Source organism: Squalius cephalus, assembly GCF_949319135.1.
Source record: "Squalius cephalus genome assembly, chromosome: 1".
Lineage (NCBI taxonomy): Eukaryota > Metazoa > Chordata > Actinopteri > Cypriniformes > Leuciscidae > Squalius > Squalius cephalus.
The window spans coordinates 1745158-1759195 of NC_137122.1; positions in this window are offsets into that span (position 1 = coordinate 1745158).

Below are 14038 nucleotides of genomic sequence, written 5' to 3' on the forward strand. Positions count from 1 at the left end.
AACGGAAAGACGTGAACAGTGAATATCTCCTCAGTCAGTCAAAGGCAAAAAAACACCTTTCAGATTTTAATCCACTTTTCTGTGAACACTAGAAAGAGAGCTACCAAGTCAACACTACAGTGAACACACAATATTCGAGTCCAGTGTGAAATCCTCTGTTTCTGTTCAAGATCTTCTGTTTCACCTCTGCACTTTAGGCTTTTCCCATGATGTCACATCCATATGAAATGCAAAAAGGCTCGTCTATTGCTCTGTAAAGCTCTGTATTTTAAGAAGCGCTATATATATATATTGACTAGTGCTGAATGTGTCCCATTATGATTTTTTGAGCTTTCCATGTTTTAAAATTCTCAATAGAGCCTTTAAATTCCTAATAAATCCCGTTTCCCCCCCCACACGTCTGACACTTAATGAGATTGCCGTCTGTCCAGTATAAGCAATTCAAAGAGTGTTTATAATCTCCATTCCCACTACGAGGCTTGGTGAAAGTAAACTCTTTGTGTCATATTTCGACTAACTATCGATCACAACTAATTATAATAGCATAGCTTTAATAGCATAGCACTTTAGCATATCAGAATGACGTGTCTGTAGTGAGTTCTGGCCCACTCAGATGTGGGTCTCCGCCCTGGTCAGTCTGTTAGTCGGCCCTCAGACCGGACCTGCGGACTCAGGCCCCGGGTATACGGTTCGGCTTCCCTTCCGGACTTATGGAAGTTGTGGGTGTGGGCCCTGAGCGGGACACAATAATGCATGCCGGTCTCTCAGCCGCGATTACGCCACTACTCTTAACTCTAGGGCCCCTTCTACAAGGCACCTGTAGGCTTTAAGTGGAGGCTAGGTGCTGCCAACACCGCCTGTAGGACGTCACCCCCTGGGGTCTCCTTTTCCCGAATTCCCTCTTGGGATTTGGCGATTGTTCTGGAAGGGCCGGCGAATCAGCTGTTCGAGCCATCGGAGTCTGTGTCAGAAAAGCTCTTATCACTTAAAAGGTCCTTTTACTGGCTCTCTCCTCTCTAGAGAGAATAGGGGATCTGCAGGCTCTTTCTATTAGCCCTTCTCATATGGGCTTTGCCCCGGGGTTAGTCGAAGTCAAATATTCAACACTAAAGTATTAATGTAGATGGAATTTCTGTTGTTGGACATTAAATCTAGGTTTAAAAGTCAGCATTAAAGTTTTTGTAAATTAAAGTATTTTATGAGTGGCAACTATAAATGTATGACGTTTCTAACCTTTACAGGATAAAGAAATGACAGGAACAGGTCATGGAGTGTGTGTGTGTGTGTTCCTGCAGAAAACTACTCTTATCTCTGTCCTTTTACAGCTCTTGTGGACAGAGCACAGATATAGATATATCCACTGTGTTTTCATAGCATTCAGTTGGCCGTTCGTTTGTAGGACAGCTTTGGCCAGGTCGTGTTTTATCAATATAAAAAGAAAAGAAAATTGGGCATTTTAAATCCGATTAATCAAAGAAATAATCGGCAAACTAATTGATTATCCAAACAGTCGTTAGTTGCAGCTGTAATCACACCACATCTACACTTCCAGACACAACTACAGTGATCACAGGGGTTTTCTTATTCTTACATGGGTTTTCGTTACTTACATGATCAGAGACACTGTGGACAGACTTTATCTTACAACCACAGACGAGTTACAGGAGCAGCTGATGACCACAACTGATGATGAAGATGATGAAGATGAACACACACAGATAATGATGAAGATGAACACACACAGATGATGATGATGAACACACACAACTGATGATGAAGATGAAGAAGATGAACACACACAGATGATGATGAAGATGATGAAGATGAACACACACAGATAATGATGAAGATGAACACACACAGATGATGAAGATGAACACACACAGATGATGATGATGAACACACACAGATGATGATGATGAACACACACAACTGATGATGAAGATGAAGAAGATGAACACACACAGATGATGATGAAGATGATGAAGATGAACACACACAGATGATGATGAAGATGATGAAGATGAACACACACAGATAATGATGAAGATGAACACACACAGATAATGATGAAGATGAACACACACAGTTGATGATGATGAACACACACAACTGATGATGAAGATGAAGAAGATGAACACACACAGATGATGATGATGAAGATGAACACACACAGATAATGATGAAGATGAACACACACAGATGATGATGATGAACACACACAACTGATGATGAAGATGATGAAGATGAACACACAGCTGCTGCTGATGATGATGATGATAAAGATGATGATGAACACACACAACTGATGATGATGAAGATGAACACACACAACTGATGATGATGATGATACAACCCGACGTCAACACGACTTTAATTTCCAACCAAAATGCAAACCCTGCAGCCGAAATCATCCCGACTGACGTTACTACTCTCTACTCGAGGAGCTTGACAGAAATGCAGTAATAAGTACAATAAAAAATAATACTCAAGTCAAGTACAGATACTCTAAAAGTGTACTTTAGTACTTGTGGGATAATCATGTAGTGAAACTAGAAAACAGTGTTCTGCATGGTGTGAGCCCTCAGTACTGTGTCTGGCCATGAGGCGGCGCTGTTGGGCTGGGGAATAAAGACCAGACGAAGAGTCCACGGGTGTGCTTTAACTCTGTATCCACCTCCACTCTATACTCAGGTAAAGGACTACACAGAATAATGGGGTTCTACCTATGGAAAATGTCTATTAAAAATCACTGTTAAAATCACACCAGAATCTTCAGAATGAATGAACCATCTGACTTACTTTATATTGCTTAATAGCACAGTGAAAATGAAAACTCCCAAAATAGACATATGAATTAACAAAACATTGAAAACAAAACCCCAAAAGAAAACAGAATACACTGTACTTTGACAATCATAAGCCGCTTGTTTCAATCTCAGATGGACACAATAGTAGTATTCAAGTATTTCCCATTTGTTTAAATACCACTCAGTTCCCTGGATACCATCACTTAGACAATCACATTAAAGCTCAACTTATCTGACTCTGAAGAGTCCAAAGGGGCCTGAAAGATGTGGGCCAAGTCTCTGAAGGAAATCGTGAGAGAAGTCTGAGTCCAAGCAACAAAAATCCAATCCACAATGATGCAAGGAAAAATCAGTATCTCCTTTCGCCCACAGTCCTTTCAGTCATTTAAGTATCCACATTACTCATTCCTGCAGGCGTTTTCTACAGACTCCAAACAAAGAGCATATCAGTACTCATTCAACGTTTAGCAATATGTCAAAACATCACCAGTTAAGCATAAAATAAATTCACTTAACATTGAATACAGGTCAGTAATGGGATGCCCTCTCACATGGAAATCACCACATGTCAACTTCCCCCCTCCCCTTCTTCTTCTTCTTCTTCTTCTTCTTCTTCTTTTTTGTTTTATTGGCAACCGCACTTAACAGTGCATTACTGCCATCACCCGGTAGCTTGGAGCTTGGATCAGAAACATTCCTAAGCACCCCCCCCCCCCCCCCCTTTCCTGAAAAATAAATAAATAAATTAAAAAAAAAAAAAAAAAAAAAAAAAAAACCCACTGGTGCTGCCTGTTCAGCTCCTCCAGCTTCCACCCCACTTCCCTTTAACTCCCGCTTCCCATCCGTAACCTTATTTACCTCCAAATTTACTTACCCTGTCTCACACTATCCACATTTTCTACCTCTCTCTATAAGCCTAAATACATATTAATCCTACATTCTCTTCACTAAACCAGTATTATTCAAAAACTGAAACAACACATTAACCATATTATTCCCTATATCTGAGTCTAACCCCCTCCCCTTCTTCTTTTCTCCCTCACTTTAAAGAAACCATGTCCTAGCGACAACATTCTCCCCGGTGACCCTAGTGGCCGGGAGGACAATTACATTCTGTAATAGTGGAACTGTTACAACTCACGCAGTAAACCAGAGAACTCCACACACTCCAGTACATGTGCTTTGTTACTGTCAGAGGTGTTACTCAAGTGAAAGTACAAGTACTGAGGGAAAATTTTACTCAGTTAAAAGTAAAAGTATCTGGCCAGATTCGTACTTGAGTAAAAGTAAAAAAGTACCACATTAAAATTGTACTTGAGTATTAAAGAAGTAAAAGTACCAGCAAGAATGAAAACTAGAGATTCTTGTTTAAGCTTTTAATCTCTAAAACATGAAGTGAATGGACCACATACAAGGTTTTATCCTGCTTTAGAACTGTTTGTATTTAATTGTATTTAATTATCAAACTATAAGACTACTATCTAATGCCAGTATGCAACATTATTTAAACAATCCACTAAACATTCTTTTGCCACTAAAAGTAAAGAATTCGCTAAGGTACGGCCACGGCTGCTCTTGATCCTGTGGCTGCATTTTGGACTGTGTTCGCAGCTGAATCACGTTCTTCCTCCGTTTGCTTCCACTGATTGACTGTTATAATTTCTCTAATTTCCAGGTCAAGGTGCTGTGCATTGTGGTTATAGATGCGACATGACGTCACTTCCAAAGGACCAATGAACATGTCTGACCAATTTCATGGAATGTGAAAATGAATCCCATTGGCAGAATAAATAACATTTAAATTAAACTGGGCATCAGCGCAATTCAATTGGTTTGGTAATAACAAGGGAAAATAGAATGAAGTGATCTCCAAAAAAGAAGTACGTTTTGACTGTACATAAAATTGTAAGGAGTAAAAAGTGTTTGTTTTTTTTCTTAAAAATTGTAATCAAGTAAAATTATTGATTTTTAATTGTACTCAAGTAAAGTAAAAATCGCCCAAAATAATACTTAAGTACGGTAATCAAGTAAAATTACTCAAGTATTTTACACCTTTGCATTTTACTTAATTTCTTCTCTGATTGTGACGTTTCAACACAGCCAGAGTGATCAGAAACTCAACTCTTCCCAGGACAGGTTCGGGTTATGTCATTTCCCAGGAAGAGACGGACTGATATCTCTCCTCTCTGTCATACTGACTCTCTTCTCAGTGCTTCTGAACACACAGCAGATCTCGGAGATTCTCGGGATTCATGTCTGAAAGCATCATTTGGGAAGTGAAAGTAAAGTCTAAAAGGCTGGAGCTCAAACTGTGATAAAGTTGGACTATGTGATGTTTCTTGAGTGTGTTTGTGCATTCCTAGAAGCAGAAGCGCGCAGGACATTTCAACGCTTCAGAATACAACATAAGCTGATTATTCTCAGAGCATAACATAGGAATCAAGTCTATATCCCTTAAAACACTTGTAAGTTTCCCCAGAAAACGTCCACCTTGTGTAAGAGCTCATTCAACATGCTTTCAATTATTGAGTTATTATTATCCTCAGCTTATTTCTGTGTGTGTACAGGGCTGTATTATTAAATTAGTTGAAGTTTTCCTGTACTGCATTTACTCAAAGTTGCCCCTGTATATTTTACTTGAAGTTCCCTTTCGAAAGGGAACTCTACACTACGTCAGAATGACGCTATGGGGAACGCCTCAGGCGTGACAGGTGTCTGAAATAAATATCAACTCACGTCAATTATGTTGACCGGCGACAGCCCGTGCATCATCAGCTTGAATGATGAGCGCGCGACCTGGATGTATAAAGGGGAGCCTTGCACACATGACAACATCTTTTCGTCTTCAGGGACTGTTTTTGTCTGGTAAGAATATCGCTTACAGTGAATATTAAAATGAAACGTACAGAGAAGAAGCAGGGCTTCCGTAAGTGTGCAGACCCGTGCCCAAGGTTTTTGACGCCGGGTGACACACACGATCTGTGCGTTGTTTGTTTGGGTGAAGAGCATGCACGAGAGGCTCTCGAGAGAGCTTTTTGTGCGAACTGTGAGAGTTTTTCTTTGAAGACTCTCCGCTCTCGTCTGACCCTTTTCTCGAGGGAAGAGGGTTCAGCTTCTGAGCCGCGTGGTGCGGGTCCCGCTCGGGCTGAGGCTCAGCGGCGACTCTCATCATGGGGGTCTCAGAAGGAGCTGGCCGAGCGTCTTGAGAGGGAGGTTCACCTCTCAGACAGCTCGTCCACTGACGAGAATGAGCTGCAGGTAGATGATGACGTGTTATCACTATCACCAAATGCGTCTGCAGCTGCTGCTCTTCCGGACGGGCAGGAAATGATTGATGTCGTCAGTCTGGCAGATACTGAGCCATCTCAACCATCCTGCCCTGTGTATGCGGAGCTGGTGGATGTTATGGGGCGCGCCACCGACAGTTTGCAGCTGCCGTGGAGGCGCGTCAGGGAAGAAACCGCTCGTGGTCGTCTCGACGATCGGTTTCTTTCCAGCCATAGGCCACCAGCTCAGGTGAGCCTTCCATTCCTTCCAGATCTCCATGCTGAGATCAAGAAGGCATGGAAGAACCCGTACTCCGCTCGTATTCATCCACATCAGCGGGGTAGTTTCGCTGCTGTGGATGGAGCTGCGGAGCATGGGTATGTGTCGATGCCGCCCGTTGACGAGACGTTGGCTAACTATCTCGTCTCTGGGCAGGCATCGACACTAAGAGCTCCTACCCTGCCATCCAAGCCGCTTAAAATAACTTCGCGCTTGAATGGCAGAGCATACACTGCAGCAGGTCAGGCCGGTGCTGCTCTGCACACACTCGCTGTGTTACAGGCATACCAGGCCGACCTGCTGCGGGATCTCGACCAGGGGGCAGGACTGTCCCCTGAGGCGGTTATTGAGCTGCGCCGTACCACGGATCTGGCTCTCCGGGCTACCAAACAATCTGCTGCCGCCATTGGCCGGTCAATGGCGGCTATGGTGGCCACGGAGAGACATCTGTGGCTTAACCTGGCCGACATCGGGGAGAAAGAGAAGACCTTTCTTCTCGATTCGCCGGTTTCGCCCGCTGAACTTTTTGGCCCCTCCGTTCAGACGGTGGTTGAAAAGTTCAGGGAGGCGAGGGCGCGCTCAGCTGCATTCAAGAGCTGCATACCGCTGAGATCCGAGTCCGCGCCCAAACAGGCGGGCAGGCCTGGCCAGTCTGGGTCTGAGGGCCATAGACAGGCCCAGAGGGCCAGCGTCTCTTCTCGTGCGCCTCCTCCGGTCCGGAGTAGGTCACAGAGGAGACGCAGTTCCCGCAGGAAGAAGGATCTGAGGGAGGTCATCCAGCAAAAGCGCACTCAGCGGCGCTAGGGATGATCCCCCCGGATGCCTTCTTCTGATGTTCCCCAGGCGTCTCTTACATCAGGCCTGGGGCTGGGTCTATGATGAATATCATGTCTGATGGCCCCCCTTTCAGCCTGGTTAGTAGAAGCGCCTCTTTCAGGCATGTAAGTGGTTAACCCAGGTACTCTTTTGGAAAAGAGAGAGTTCCTGACGTGTCTTTACTTTACACGCCGCAGGTGTACTGTCTGGTCTTCTTTGTATAATGTTTTTTGTGCGCAAATAACATATTTCTGTTTCTCTTACAGACCGAGTATCCTGTATAGAGTTTGGGGGCATGTGTTTGGTAAGAAGGTAAAAATAAGATTTTTTGGAGGTGCTGTATGGCAGGTAGTAGGCCTTTGCAGGCCTCCTTGACCAGACAGTCTTCTTAAAAAAAAAAAAAAAAATTTATATTGTGGTTGAACTCCCATATATTGTGGTTAGCAGGTCAGAGGCCCCACTAGGCCTTCCTGAATATGAGCTCCCACACACTGTGGCTGAAAATGTGTTCCCACATTCTGTGGTTATCAGGTCAGAGGCCTCACCAGGCCTTCTTGAAAATGAGCTCCCACATACTGTAGTTGCCAGGTTATAGGCCTCACCAGGCCTTCCTGGTTATGAGCTTCCACATGTCAGGTTACAGGCCTCACTGGCCTTCCTGAATGTGAGCTCCCACATTCTGTGGTCGCCAGGTTACAGGCCTCATCCGGCCTTCCTGGTTATGAGCTCCCACATACTGGGATATCAGGTTACAGGCCTTACTAGGCCTTCCTGAATATGAGCTCCCATACACGGTGGTCGCCACGTTACAGGCCTCGCCAGGCCTTCCTGGTTATGAGCTCCCACATACTGTAGTCGCCAGGTTATAGGCCTCACCAGGCCTTCCTGGTTACGAGCCTCCACATGTCAGGTTACAGGCTTCACCGGCCTTCCTGAATGTGAGCTCCTACATACTGTGGTCATCAGGTTACAGGCCTCATCTGGCCTTCCTGGTTATGAGCTCCCACATTCTGTGGTTATCAGGTCAGAGGCCTCACCAGGCCTTCCTGAGTATGAGCTCCCACATACTGTGGTTGTATATGAGCTCCCACATACTGTAGTCACCAGGTTATAGGCCTCACCAGGCCTTCTTGGTTAGGAGCCTTCACATGTCCGGTTACAGGCCTCGCCGGCCTTCCTGAATGTGAGCTCCTACATGCTGTGAGCTTCCACTTACTGTGATTATCAAGTTATAGGCCTCACCAGGCCTTCTTGAATTTGAGCTCCCACGTGCGGTGGTCGTTAGGTCACAGGCCTCACCGGCCTTCCTGAGTTTTAACCTTCCACAATTAGTGGTCACCAGGCTTTAGGCCTCTGCGGCCTTCCTGGTTATGAGTTCTTTCATGTCAGGTGGCAGGCCTCACCAGGCCTTACTGAATGAGAACTCCCACGTATTGTGTCTATCAGGTTGCAGGCTTCTTCTGGCTTTCCTGATTATAGGTTCCCACGTACGGTGGTTCCCTGGTTACAGGCCTTACCAGGCCTTCCTGGGTTTGAGCTTTTACATGTCAGGTTACAGGCCTCATCCGGCCTTCCCGAATGTGGGCTCACACATACTGTGTTTTAGAGTGATGAAGTACGTGCAAACCTTTACTTCATTCCTTTTTGGTACATACGTTCCGTACCTTTTTTAAACCATGCTTATGGTAAGTCACACGACTTATGTCTTGTGTACTTTCTAAATCCATTTTCTATGGTAAGGGTCATGCGCGTATCGCTTCTGTCCCTTCCTATGTGGCTCAGACCCTGGTCTTTCACTTCGGGTCCCATTCTAGATACGTCCTGTCGTCACTTTATTACGACAGACTTTTTGCTCTAGCTTACTTCCACATTCTGATGAGCTCCCACACACTGTGGTCACCGTGTTACAGGCCTCACCGGCCTTCCCGAGTATGAGCTCCCACATGCTGTGGTCGCCAGGTTAGAGGCCTCATCAGGCCTTCTTGGGTTCAGAATGGCTAAGTACATGCACTTTCTTTCATGTACTTTCTGTTTTCATTTTTTATGGTAAGGGTTGTGCGCTGTACGCTTTATTCCCTTTCTGAAAGTGAGCTCCCACATCCTGTGGTCGCCAGGTTAGAGGCCTCACCGGCCTTCCTGATATGAGCTCCCACATGATGTGGTCGCCAGGTTAGAGGCCTCACCGGCCTTCCTGATATGAGCTCCCACATGTTGTGGTCGCCAGGTTATAGGCCTCACCGGCCTTCCTGATAGGAGCTCCCACATGCTATGGTCGCCAGGTTAGAAGCCTCACCGGCCTTCCTGATATGAGCTCCCACATGTTGTGGTTGAATACAAGCTTCCCCATGTTGTGGTCGCCAGGTTAGAGGTCCTACCAGGCCTTCCTGGAGGTAGCTCCCTTTAGGCCCTCACAGGCCTCCTCAGTGTTTTGAAACACAAACACTGGGTAGATCCATGGATCGAGTAGAGAGACTCCCCTCGCTGGCAAGGGTTGTAAAGCACTATGCTGAGTCATACTCTCCAGGATGTCCCGTCTCTGAGATCCGGGCTGAGTGGTTCACTGCCTGTTTTGCAGTCCCTCGGGTTGGATGCCTTCTTAAGGCAAGTGTCCAGAGGCTCTGTCTTCAGACAGACAGGAAGTGGCCAGACTCTAGTGTCTTATGTAGTGACACCAGGTCAGGCCTGCCTGGTGGTATTTCAGGTGACACGCTCCCCTGAATAGTGACTGGCTGGGAGTCCCCTGGGCCCCCTAGCCACACTCCCTAGAAGGGACCCCTTCTTTTGGAAGCTGTGGTCCTAAGCCTTTGAGCTGGCCCAGATATACCCCCCATTAACTATGTTCTGGCGGTTTCTTGGTTCATTAGCTTGGGTGATGACCGGTAGGGAGTGCTGTCACTGACAGCCCGATGTGACCTAAGGGTGAGTGGTTCCAGTGTTTTCTGAATTACTGGTTCGGACAGTTGTCACTGCCTTTGGGCATGCACTCCCCTCAGCATGGTGGCGTTGGTATATCGTTCCCCATAGCGTCATTCTGACGTAGTGTAGAGTTCCCTTTCGAAAGGGAACGTCTCAGGTTACGACTGTAACCTATGTTCCCTGAGAACAGGGAACGAGACACTACGTCTTCCTGCCATGCCTCGGGGCCTGCCTGCAACAGTCCCTTCAGACGATAGGATGTTGTCATGTGTGCAAGGCTCCCCTTTATACATCCAGGTCGCGCGCTCATCATTCAAGCTGATGATGCACGGGCTGTCGCCGGTCAACATAATTGACGTGAGTTGATATTTATTTCAGACACCTGTCACGCCTGAGGCGTTCCCCATAGCGTCATTCTGACGTAGTGTCTCGTTCCCTGTTCTCAGGGAACATAGGTTACAGTCGTAACCTGAGACGTTTTCTTTGTAATTTACTTGACGGTAACTGTAAAGCCACCCCTCCTCCGTATATGTTCATCTGTTCAAGTATCTGCTGTAAGACATGTCAGATATCAAAGATCATATTTTAGCCATAATTGAGCACTTTTAGGAAGTATTGGCTTAAAGAATTTCAAGAATTTTCCATGTTTTTACATTTTTGTGTTTGTGTTTCAGGTTTAAAAGAACTATCAGTTTGTACTCGTATATAAACATGAACACTGCCGTTCAAAAGTAATGATGCTGAACGTTCAGCTTGGCATCACAGGAAAACATTACACTTTAAAATACAGTAAAATAGAAAACAGTTCATTTAAATTGTAATAACATTTATATTAACATAAATATTGTTCTTATCAAAATAGTCAGATGAGCCAGAAATCAACATGTAGAGCCATCCTTGTCACTCCATGAAGTTTACACAATATCATTCTGTCCATATATCAGTCAGATCAAATCTGTTTTAAACTATTTTAAATTAGTTTTTAAATTTGAAGGTTGTCATCTGTCTATAGATTTTCATGGAGCTTCTCGTTTTCCCGGCACCATAAAATCACCTGCAAATGTAATCTATAGTGAAAAAGAAATGTATTAGGAGCACAGAAAGGCTTCGGGAGGGGGAATGGCCAAACTAACACACCACATGCAGTCCAGCTCAGCTTTAGATCTGACTGACCGCTCACAGAAGAAGAAACATGAGCTCTTCCCTGACTCCCTATTGCCCAAAACCTGGAGAAAGAGGATTATCTATATAAGCGCTGGTGAACAGAATATAACAGAGTATTAGCCATATGAACAAGACTCAAGTCTTGAAGAAGACTTCATAGACACCAAACCAGAGAATGCTGATATCTTAATGCTGTTATCATAATTACCTGATCTTCCAATAAACCCTTTTATTGCTAGAAACAAAGACCAGAGGATAATGGGAACGTTTGAGTTGGACACACACGCACACACACACACACACACACACACACACACACACACACACACATGCAACATATGAGCAGCAAAGTTTGCTTTTAATAACCAAAAACACCATGTGTTCATTCTTCAGAGATTGTCCCCGTTTGTACATAATAAAGACATTAATTGCCATTATAACCAGTTTATGGTAGAGGAGCAACTATTGGCTCATTTCAGTATATATATATATATATATATATATATATATATATATATATATATATATATATATATATATATATATATTTTTTTTTTTTACTTTTTTTTTTTTACGTTTTGCCTTTGAATTAATATTAAACACTACAAAACTGTTTAAAAATTCTGTTTCAAAATTTTGGTCATTTCAGTCAGAGTTTAGTTCATTTTATGTTGCACTGAAGTATGAAGCAGGAAAAGTCTAATGAAAAACTAAAGCTGTTCTTCAGATTGTGAATTAATAACAGAAATCACGTCATGATCAGTTCAGCACAAACTCACTGATTTCAGCACTCTTGGGAAAACTCCCGTTCTGATCAGGGAATCTGAAGTGCAGGATAAATCCTTCATCTACAGTGTGTCCGTGTGTGTGTGTTTCACCTGGAAGTGTGGAAACTGATGATTGAAATGAGTTTGGCTGAAGAGGAACACGTCTTTAGTGTCGTCTCACATTTGAGAAGCTAAATTAATGCTTGGTCTGACTATTTAACAGATTATTTGTCCGTCTGGCAGTTGTAACCCTGTTGAAATATAATCATTAGTATAAGATATACAAGTTTGAATAAATAATTTCATAGTTTAATAAATATAATTTAAGGTTAAAACAGTTAAGCTTCATTGACCAGCAATGAAGTTATGATTGTTCTCAATGAGAGAGGTTTACTGAATACAGCATTTAAAATGTTAAATATTTGTTGGGTAATAATATTTGTGAAAATGCTTTAAAGATGCCTGTAAGAATAGGAAGTAAGAGTTACACAAATGTTTGTGGATTTATTTTATTTCTGAAAGTTTTGCGTATGAGCCAATCACAGTTGAGGTCAAAGGACAAGGAAGTGGGAGAGAACGTCAAAGAAGTGAGAGAGCGACGCCGACGTGTTTTGCTGAAAGAGAAATTTGGTTTGCTACATTCAACTAACAAGCTAGCGGCCAAGCTTCAGGCCTGCATCATCTGATCATTTGAAGGGCATTTCACATTCAGACAGCTATTTGCCTATTTGATGTTCTTGGGCCCTTATGTTTTGAATGTGAATTTGAATGCATTGGTGATCTGAAAAGTGGAAAGACCTATTTAATTTCTGACCTACTTTTTCTAAGTAAATCTGTTATACTTTTTTATAAAACAGTTGTGGTTACTGACTTTTTAGAAATTTTAAGTTAATTTAAAAAAAGAGATGTTTTTTGGTTTAAATGTGAAAGGGTTTTTGGATAAAAGTAATTCCAAGACATTTTATTTCCAGTTAAAGTGTAAATATTACTGCTTAAATATTGATTTAAAGGGAAGTTTAACAAACACACACACACACACACACACACACACACACACACACACACACACACACAAGTTAAACACTGATAAGTTTATTAGTGAAACCTCACTTATTTGATTGGATAATTAAAGAACCCAGGATAGCCACCTCTCACTATAGTCAAATACGCTAGAGAGGCACTACACTGTTAACTGAATTACAGCTGCCAAACTAAATCTAAAGGTAAAAATGTAAGGGTCAAGAGCCCAACTAAAGCAAACACTGATCTCCATAATGGTGATGTACAATTCTGCTTGTTAACATCAGTTCTGAGCATTGAGCAGCAACAACCAGTGCATATAGTGTAATAACAAACATTGCACCATTGCGATGGCATTGTGCTGGAGAGTGGAGCCTGTGCTTCAGTCGAAGATGAGCAGAGAAACACTGATGTTGTGCTGCTGTTGCTTTATTTAACAGGCAGAGACTGTGTAGCTGCTGATTGTAAGGGTTCTTCCATAAGACTTCCAGGACACACTCATAGAGTCAACAAAGTGTCCTTTCACTGACTGCAACACTAGGGTACAGGTCACACAATAGTGCAGAAGAAAGAGGGGAAACTAATAAATGGGACAGCAGCACATTACTGCATTCTGGGTCTCAGATGTTTATATGGTGTGTGTATTTCTAAACACCTTTACCCTTATTGTGATTATTCTCAGGTTAGGTAAAGTAAGTCCAATCTGTCCTAAATCATAAGCATCTGAATTTTCATATTACAATATTTAGATCACAGAAGACTTCTCCGTGGGGTCAGTTCAGCTCAAGCTTTTTACAAATCAGAGACGTATGGCAGGTGAGCTTCTTAAGTTCAATTATATATAGTTTTATTGAATACAGGTTAACTAGTTTACATATATGAAACCAAAATAAAAGTAAGTCGAATCCAAATAGTTTACAAGCTTTGACAGCAAGAGTTGCGACAGCAAGGCGTCTAACACCGGAGAGGCCGTCCTTGAGAGTCAGCATCTCCCTGATC